The sequence below is a fragment of the Myotis myotis genome, unplaced genomic scaffold (assembly GCF_014108235.1).
Source record: "Myotis myotis isolate mMyoMyo1 unplaced genomic scaffold, mMyoMyo1.p scaffold_m19_p_65, whole genome shotgun sequence".
In the NCBI taxonomy this organism is placed as follows: domain Eukaryota; kingdom Metazoa; phylum Chordata; class Mammalia; order Chiroptera; family Vespertilionidae; genus Myotis; species Myotis myotis.
The window spans coordinates 82,216-92,449 of record NW_023416374.1 but is presented as its reverse complement, the minus strand read 5'-3'; positions in this window follow the sequence as shown (position 1 = coordinate 92,449).

The following is a 10,234-nucleotide window of genomic DNA, read 5'->3' as shown; positions in this document are numbered from 1 at the left end:
TTAGGAATGACAGAACAGTGTCTTTGTTCAATGATCATATAAAGCAGATGAATGAACAAATATTGATTTCTGTTAACACAACGTGAACATCCAGGGCAATTCAGATTCAATTGCAACAAATGGGTCTGGACTGAGGCTTTGTGTTGGCTCTGTCCCTTGGACCCCTGGGGCAAACAGAGATGATTCCAGGATATGGGACAACAGCCTGAGATCAGTAGAAAACAGGCAAGAGCAATACTTGTTGGGCTCCAGTAAGAAGAGGTCAGGGAAAGCCAGGTCCCATGGGCAGGTTTGGGAAGAGATGGGAGAGGGCAGGATTTTTGTCTTTGGGTTGGTAGGTTACTGCCAGTGCGGGACACAAGGAAAGCCTGTGGGCCTTGGATGCACAGACACTAGGGAAGAATGTGATTGTCAGGTGATGGTTCCAAGTCCTACTTATATATACTCTGTCAATCAGGATGTATCTGAACTATGGCCTCTGGCCTCCAGCTGGCAATATAGGACGAGGAAGCCCAGCAGCGCAGTTGTGCACAGTTTTACCACCACAGAAGCCAGCGACCTCATCACCCCCACGTGCAGCCCACCAGCCTCTCTGCCACCCTTCTCAGCTGTTCCTTTGGGGCTCCAGAAGGCCACTGCCTGCACCAGTCAGTACATGTCCTTGGAGTAGGGGGCACCCGAGTGATCCAGCACCAGGCACTCCATCAGCACAAGCAGCTCCTGCACCTGGGCCTCCAGGTCCCTACCTGCCTCTCAGTTGTCCAAGGCTCACAAGCTCAGCCACCAGAGCCCACAGCGCAAGGTTGTCCCTGTGGCACACAAAATCCTGCAAAGAGTTCTGACCCAGTTCCTCCTGTCTCAATGTGTCTAAGTATGATCAGTGTCCTGGAGAGACTGGGGCACTCCCCTCCAACTTCTGACATCCTGCCCCAAAGCTGAGGCTTCTCCAAGTAAAGTGGCTCCAGCCTACCAGTCAGTATTTAACACAATCAAACATTCTGTGCTCACTGAGTCCCTGTGCACAGTGTAGTCTGTCCTCGGTCTGCCTCTCCAGCCTCAGGACAACGAAGCCCCTCACTTACAAGCTCCCCAGAGAGCAGACGTTGAGCCTTTCCAGCTGCCTTGTGCCCTCAGGCCTGTAACTGTCCCAGCCTCCCCCACATGCTGTCTGAGTCCTCTCTGTGTTTCACCTTCCATTTCTATTTCCGTCTCTTCACGTTGTCCACCTGGTCACCACAGGTGACTGTTTTCTCCAGTCAGCACTGCACAAGGAGAAGCCAAGGGATAGGAAGGCTGACTACCTTGACTCTGGGCAAATGACTCAGATGATGGGCTGGCCTGTTCCTCAATCCAAAGGCATTCATATTTCTGCAGGAACTCCCCCAACCCCAAAGCCTTCATAATGTTCACGCCCATGGAAATCAATACACTCCCATGACTGACACCAGAGCAGAAATGGAGAAGGAGCCACAGATGCAAAGGCCAGGAATTGTGCTAATGCAAGGAGTCCTGGCCAAAGTGGAGATGAGAAGGGTCCGGGAACAGTACCGTGGGTAAGCTGGGGTTCAGAAAGTTCCTGAACTTTCCCAGAAAGCTGCAATCTGGGGTTACAAACACACACTGTCATAGAGGAATGGGAAACGTGTGGGATCTTACATGTTAAACCTCCAAGGGACTGAGTCTATTCACCTAGTCAGGGGCTTCCTGAATCTACTGTCTCTGGGAATTATAGGGGATTCTGCCAAATGTGTATTTCTCAGAGATTTTGGTTCACATACCTGTACTTTCAGAATATAAGCATCCCCACACACTGGCCAATGATTGTGATGCACTCAGTTCCTGATCTCAGTGTCTGGATCAGATTTCCTAGTCCAACCCCTTCATCGTGCATAGGAGGGGAGGGAGTTCAGAGGGCACAATCACCCACACAGTCCTGGGCAGCTTGTGTTGGGGAGCAGTTGTTTAAGGGCACAGGTAGGGCAAGTGTTGGAAGACTATGGTCACGACCTTTGCCGTCTTTGGCAAGTTGCTTTCTGGACACTTGGAGGAGAGTGGGTGTTTTAGGCGGTTCAGCCCAGATACACACAGGATTTTCACTTTAATGTGTTCTGAGTTTAGACTCACTTATATGTCCTCAGAAATTGCTTTGCTGGATATGCACAAGGGGAATCTTTGCTGACTTATAAAGCATGTTTTGATCTCTGCAGGAGAGAGAGCAGACCCCTTCCTTCCTTGTTAGGGAGTGGGTTAGGAGAGAGCTTAACTCAAGCAAGAGCCTGGGCATCTAGGCTGGAGAAGATGCTTGCCACTGCTCCTGAAGCTGCTGTGTGTGAAACTCAGCACTGGGAGTGTGGAGTTACTCTTTCTAGACCCCACTGCCCTTCCTGGTACCTAGTACAATGGAGGTGCTCACTCAGCGAGCTTCTTGCAGGCACAGAATTCTTCCATGTCCTCAAAGGTCCCACTCCCTGGCTTCCTCCCTTCCCCTGCTGGCCCTCACCTTTCCTGAAGAATCAGTGACAGGCTCTGAGTCTGGCCCAGAAGGACCTGACCTACTGCTGTCCTCCGGTTGTGAATGCAGCAGACTCTTCCTCCAGCACATGGGTAAGTGTCCTGCCTCTCAGACCTCAGAGGGCAGGAAGCACAGGAAGGGGATTCCTAGGGGTGACAACTTAAAGAAGAGACAGGGACTCCAGCCTACCAGTCAGTATTTAACACAATCAAACATTCTGTGTTCACTGAGTCCCTGTGCACAGTGCAGTCTGTCCTCGGTCTGCCTCTCCAGCCTCAGGACAACGAAGCCCCTCACTTACAAGCTCCCCAGAGAGCAGACGTTGAGCCTTTCCAGCTGCCTTGTGCCCTCAGGCCTGTAACTGTCCCAGCCTCCCCCACATGCTGTCTGAGTCCTCTCTGTGTTTCACCTTCCATTTCTATTTCCATCTCTTCACGTTGTCCACCTGGTCACCACAGGTGACTGTTTTCTCCAGTCAGCACTGCACAAGGGACATTGACCACTGAGGCAGTGGGATGGGAAATTTCCACTGGGAAACACAGCCTTGGACTGTGGTGATGTTCTCAGAAGGTCCCTGTGACACCAGCACTTGTCCCCCACCAGGGGCTATAACCTTAGGGGAGAAGAGCATTTTAGGTTTGTGAGGCCTGTTTTCACTTCTAACCTTGATCACGAATCTTAACTCCTTTTGCCTTTTAGGTCTTTTCCTATAAAATGGGCTCTTTAGTGCCACCAAGGTGGTCCTGGTGCCAGGAGTCATCTGCAAAGTCTCCTGGTCCTCATAGGAAAGGAAGGCCTTTTCACTATTAAAAATGGGAGAACAGGGAGACGATGAACACTTTCCTTCAGGGCTTACTCCAGGCATCTCTGTAGTTCTCTCCCCCTGCCTCCTCCCCCCGGAGGGTCATGAGAAAGGTGGGGAAAATAGCCAGTCACTGCATGAAGGGAGCGGGGGAGGCTACAACAGGATTATGCTGATAGGGGGCTTGGCCTGGTTAGGTCATTAACAAGGATGTGACCATGCCTAACTCACTCAAACTCTCTGAGTTGACTTTGCCCCCAATATAGTGATGGGGTTTCACTTAATGTGACTAATGGGCTAGGGTTTAATTTCACCCACTCATGCCAGCTCCTTATCTCTAGTGAAGAATGCAACTCCCACTAACTCCACCTGGTTTTCCCCCGGCTTTATCCTATCTAATAAAAGTAAAACATGCAAATTGACCATAACCCCGACAGTCTTCCCATTGGCTAATCAGCAGGATATGCAAATTAACTGCCAACCAAGATGGCAGAAGGCAGCCAGGCAGCTGAAGCTAACAGGAGGCTTGCTTGCTCCAGTGATGGAGGAAGCCAACCTTCCCTGCCTGCTGCTGCCAGCTTCTGAGCTGCACTCTAAGCAACTATGTTGCAATTATAGAAGCTAAGCAAGCTCCAGAGACCTGCTTTCAGCCAACTTCGGCCTCAGAGCTTAGAGCTGCTGTGATGGCAACAGAGTTTCAATTATAGACGCCAAACAGGCCCAGAATCTCTGGTTGCCATGGCGATCCAGGAGCAGGAAAGCCTGGTTTGCAAGCAGCACCCCCATTCTGGCCATAGCTCAAGGGAGTTCTCAACATGCAGTGGAGGCCAGGAGCCTGAGAGATCAACACAGAGGGGCTCCTGCTCCAAGCCTCCATGGTGTGACTGGGGGCAGGCCCCAGCAGAGACACACACACACACACACAGTGCCTGCTCTGAGCCTCCAATGTGGCTGGGGGAAGATCCCTAGTGGGAACACACACACACACACACACACACACACACACACACACAGCAACTGCTTTGAGCCTACATGGCGTGGCTGGGGGCAGGCCCCAGCAGACACACACACACACACACACACACACACGGGACGCCTGCTCCGAGTCTCTGCTGCCAGACTGTGCCATCAGTAGGACATCCACTGAGGGCTTCCAGACTGTGAGAGGGGCAGGCTGGGCTGAGGGAACCCCACCCCCCAGTGCACAAATTTTGTGCACCAGGCCTCTAGTTGAGATATAATTTACATGTGACATTGTGCAAACTTAAAGTATATGATGTGTTGATCTGACATGTTTATATATTGGAAAAATTATCACCACCTTAGTATTTGCTAATACCTGCATCAGGTCCCATAATTAGTATATCTTTTCTGTGGTGAGAACATTTAAGATCTATTCTCTTATCAACATTCAAGTACATAATACAGGATTATTAACTATAATTATGATGATGTGTTTTCAATCTCCAGAACCTATGCATCTCTAATTAGAAGTTTGTACTGTTTAACTAACATCTTCCCATTTCCCCCATCCTCTAGCCACTGGTAATCAGGGTTTGATTCCCAGTCAGGGTATATGCCAGGGTTGTGGGCTCAATCCCCAGTAGGCAGCATGCAGGAGGCAGCCAATTAATGATTCTTTCTCATCATTGATGTTCCTCTATCTCTCTCTCTCTCTCCATTCCTCTCTGAAATCAAGAAAAATATGTTTTTAAAAAGTGCTATCACATAGTACTTAGCAAATGCTCTCAAGGTCCATTTGCAAATGTAAACATGTTTTTCTTATCTCATGGCAAAATACATACACACACACACGCACACACACGATGGGGAAAAGAAGGTTTATAGTTGTGAGTATTCAAAGACAGAGTTTATTCTTGTATGCTTATTTATTGTTTATTGTATTATTTATTTCTTGTACTCACAACTGTAAACCCACCTCTATATATATATACTAGAGGCCCAGTGAACAAAAATTTGTGCACTTGGGGGGACGGGGTCCCTCAGCCTGGCCTGTGCCCTCTCGCAGTCTGGGACCCCTCAGAGGATGACCACCTGCTGGCTTACGCCCACTCCCCAAGGGATTGGGCCTAAGATGGCATTCAGACATCCCTCTGGCAGCCTGGCAGCCCTCGGGAGATGTCCACTTGCCAGCAGGGAACAGGCCTAAACTAGTCAGACATCCTTAGTGCTGCTGAGGAGGCAGTAGAGGCTCCTACCACCACCGCTGTACTGGCAGCCATCAGCCTGGCTTGTGGCTGAGCAGAGCTCCTCCCATGTGAGAGTGCCCTGACCACCAGAGGGCCACTCCTGCATTGAGCGTCTGCCTCCTGGTGGTCAGTGTGTGTCATAGTGACCAATCATTCCCAGTCATTCTGTTGTTAGGGTCAGTTTGCATATTACCCTTTTACTATATAGGATAGAGGCCTGGTGCACGGGTGGGGGCCGACTGGTTTGCCCTGAAGGGTGTCCTGGATCAGGGTGGGGGTCCCGCTTGGGTGCCTGGCCAGCCTGGATGAGGGGATGATGGCTGTTTTCAGCTGTTCACACCCCCTTCGGGGTGGGGTCCCCACTGGGGTGCCTGGTCAGTCTGGGTGAGGGGCTGAGGGCTGTTTTCAGGCTGGCGGGTGACTGAAACTCCCAATCTCTCCTTTTTTTCTTTTTTTTTATTCTGGGATTTATTTACCTTCTATGGCTGTCACTAGAACTGAGAGCCAGCTTTAGCTCTGAGGCTCAGCTCCAGCTCTGAGACCTCAGCTGTGAAAGCAGGTATCTAGGTTTGTTTGGCTTCTATAATTGAAACCCTGTTGCAGCTCCAGCTCTGAAGCTCGGCTGGCTGAAAACAGGTTTTTGGTGTTTGTTTAGCTTCTATAATTGCAACATTATTTCTTAGACTGCAGCTCAGATGCTGGCAGCAGCAGGCGGGGAACCTTGGCTTCCTCCATCACTGGAGCAAGCAAGCCTCCTGTTAGCTTCAGCTGCCTGGCTGCCTTCTGCCATCTTGGTTGGCAGTTAATTTGCATATCGCCCTGATTAGCTAATGGGAAGCATGTCGGTGGTATGGTTAATTACCATGTTTGTCTATTATTAGATAGGAGATATATATATATATATATATATATATATATATATATATATATATATATATAATTTCACATAATCTTCAATTATTCATCCGTAGACATACCCTCAGGTTGTCTCCCTATCTTGCATATTGTGAATAATGCTGCAATGAACATGGGAGTACAAATGTCTCTATATATATTTGGAAAAAAATATATTTTATTGAGAGGAAGGGAGAGGGATAGAGAGTTAGAAATATCGATGAGACAGAAAATCAATCAACTGCCTCTTGCATACCCCTGACTGGGGATGTGCCCACAACCAAGGTACATGCCCTTGGCCTGAATTGAACCTGGACCCTTCAGCCCGCAGGACGATGCTCTATCCACTGAGCCAAATCAGTCAGGGCTGAGATGCTCTTTTCATTGCCTTTGGATAGCTTTCCATAAGGATCATATGGTAGTGCTATTTTTATTTTTTGATAATTCTCCATACTGTCTTTCATAGTGACTGAACAAATTTACATTCCCAGCAATAGTGTACAAGGTTTCCTTTTCTCCAAATCCTCACCAACACGGATTATATTTATTTCTTTTATAATAGCTATTCTAACATGTGTGAGGTGATATCTCGTTGAAGTTTTGATTTGTATTTCCCTCATAATTTGTGATGTTTCGCACTTTTTCCTGTTGGCCATTAATATGTCTTCTTAATAAAAATGTCTATGCAGTTCCTCTGCCTAATTTTAAAAATTGGATTGGTTAGGGTTGCTACAGAATTATATGATTTCCCTGTATATTTTGTACTAGTGGCCCAGTGCACAAAATTTGTGGATGGGGAGGGGTTGTCCCTCAGCCCAGCCTGCACTTTCTCCAATCTGGGTCCCCTCCAAGGATGTCCGACTGCCCGTTTATAGGGATTGGGCCTAAACCGGCAGTCAGACATCCCTCATGCAATCCAGGACTGTTGGATCCTAACCGCTCACCTGATTACCCCTAACCACCCTGCCTGCCAGCTTGCTCGCCCCTAACTACCTCTGCCACCAGTCTGCTTGCCCCCAAATGCCCCTCCGCCAGCCTGATCACCCCAACTTCCCCCCATGCCAGTGTTCTTGCCCCCAGCTGCTCCCCCTTCTGGCCTACTTGCCCCTACCTACCCTCCCCACTGGTCTGCTTGCCCCCACTGTCCCCCTGCTGGCCTGCTCACTCCAAACTGTCCCCCCCACAGTCCTGATCACCCCCAACTGACCCCCACTGATGGTCTGCTCACTTCTAACTGGCACCCTTGCTGGTCTGCTCACCCCCAACTGCCCCCCCCCACCAGCCTAATCACCCCAACGGCCCTCCCCCAATGGCCTGATCACCCACAACTGCTGTCCCATTCTGGCCTGATCACCCACAACTGGCTTCACCTCTTGGCCTCTAACTGCCTCTACCTCAGGCCAGCCACTGTAGCTTTGTCCAGAAGAGCGTCCAGAAGGTCTCCTGGAAGGTCTCCCAGTCTAATTATCATATTACCCTTTTATTAGTATAGATATAGGCCTAGTACATGGGTAGGGGCCTGCTGGTTTTCCCTGAAGGGTGTCCCAGATGAGGGTGGGGGTTCCATTAGGGCATGGGGTGGCCTAGGCAAGGGGCCTGCGGTGGTTTGAAGGCTGGCCACGCCCCCATGGGGGAAGGGTCCCCACTATGGGGGCATGGTCAGCCTGGCTGAGAAGGCTGTTTGCAGGCTGGCCATGCCCCCAGAGGGGACCTTCACCCATGGGGGCCTGGCCAGCCTGGTGAGGGACTGAGGGCATTTTTCAGGCACTCAATGCCCCCTTCAAGGGAAGTCCCCACTGGGGTGCTAGGCAGCATGGGTGAAGGGCTGATGTCTGTTTGCAGGCTGGCCAAGCCTCCCAGTGGGGACCCTCACCCCATGGGGGTGTGGCCAGCCTGAGTGAGGGGTTGAGGGCTGCTTTCCAGCTGGCCATACCCCCTTCAAGGGGGGTCCACACTGGGGTGCCTGCCCAGCCTGGGTAAGGGGATGAGGGCCATTTTCGGGCTGGCCACACACTCTGGCAACCAGGCTCCTCCTTTTTTTTTCCATCCCCTCCTTGAGCGGAGGCCAGCTCCTCCTTTTTTTTCCAGCTCTTCCTTGAGCAGAGGCCAGGGCCAGTGGGAAGCTTGACTTCCTCCATTACCAGGAGCAACCCAAGCCTCCTGCTTGCTCCTGCTCCATGGCCACCGCCATCTTCAGTCGTCTTCAGTCTTCGCCCCATGCCTGTGTATGCAAATTAACCGCCATCTTTGTTGGGTTAATTTGCATGCCCATCCTGATTGGCTGGTGAGCATAGTGGAGTGATGGCCAATTCACATATTTCTCTTTCATTAGTGTAGATATTAACCCCTTATCAGATATGGTTTGCTCCCATTCTATAGATTTCCATTTCACTTTGTTGATAGTTTCCTCTGCTGTGCAAAAGGTTTTTAATTTGATGTAATCCCACTTACTTTTGCTTTTGTTTCCTTGCTTTTGGTGTCAAATTCAAACAATCATTGCCAAGACCAATGTCAAGGAGCTCACCCCCTTTGTTTTCTTCTAGGAATTTATGGTTTCAGGTCATGTGTTCAAGTCTTAATCCCCTTGGAGTTGATTTTTGTGTATAGTGTAAAATTGGAGTCCAATTTCATTCTTTTACACATAGCTATCCAGTTTTCCCAGCACCATTTATTGAAGAGACTATCCTTTTCCCATTGTAAATTAATTGACCATTTATTTCTGGGGTCTTTGTTTTCTCCCATTGATTAATGTGTCGTTTGTATGCTGATACCATATTCTTTTGATTAGTATGGCTTTGTCATGTAGTTTAAATCAGGATGTGTGATGCCTCCAGTTTTGTTATTCTGTTTTAAGACTGCTTTGGCTATTCAGGAACTTTTGTGTTTCTATAAAAATTTTAGGATTTGTTTTCTATTCCTGTGGAAATTGCCATTTGATTTTTTTAAATTTCTTTATTGATTAAGGTATTACATATGTGTCCTTATCCCTCCATTGCCCGTCCCCCTCATGTACACAGTCTCCTGTTGTCTGCCTTTGAATTTTGATAGAAATTGCCTTGAATCTGTAGATCACTTCAAGTAGTATGGACATTTGAAAAAGATTAATTCTTCCAATACATAAGCACAAAATATCTTTCCATGTATTTGTGCCTTCTTCAATTTCTTTCATCAGTACTTTTAGTTTTCAATATCTAGGTCTTTCAACTCTTGGGTAAAATTAACTGCTAGGTATTTTATTCTTTATGATGTTATAGTAAATGGAATTATTTTTAAATTTATCTTTTTGATAAACCATTATTAGTATACGCTTGTTACTAAAATTTGGTCCATTGTAAAAAATTAACATTTCTTCATTTGCTATATTACCTTAGGGCAGTTTTAGAGACTTTAATTGTAAAAAATTTCACCAGATATGGTTGTTCCACCAGCTATAACTCTGCAGGGCCCCTCACAATCCTGTCTGAAAATGGAAACCCACTCAGTAGTTTCAGCTTAAATGGTGGTTACTCTGCTAGTTCCCCTCATCTTCCTTCCTGCTGAGTGCATGGATTTTGTATAGTTTAGTTTTCTTTTGTGTTTGTTCAGTGGGGTTCAATGAACTACTGATAAATGGGGCCTAGATGACAGCTCCCTAGCCTTCCAGGTTGCTATGTTTATCTGGAGTCCTTGGCTTTCCAATCAATGCAGAGGTGTTATTCTTGCAGAGGACAGGAGAAATGCTAGTGTCTCCTTATATTTCCAAATAGTCATTTATGGTCTTTCTCACTTCAGAAATGAGTCCCCTATGTCTATTTTCAAGTGATATTTCTTCAAGAA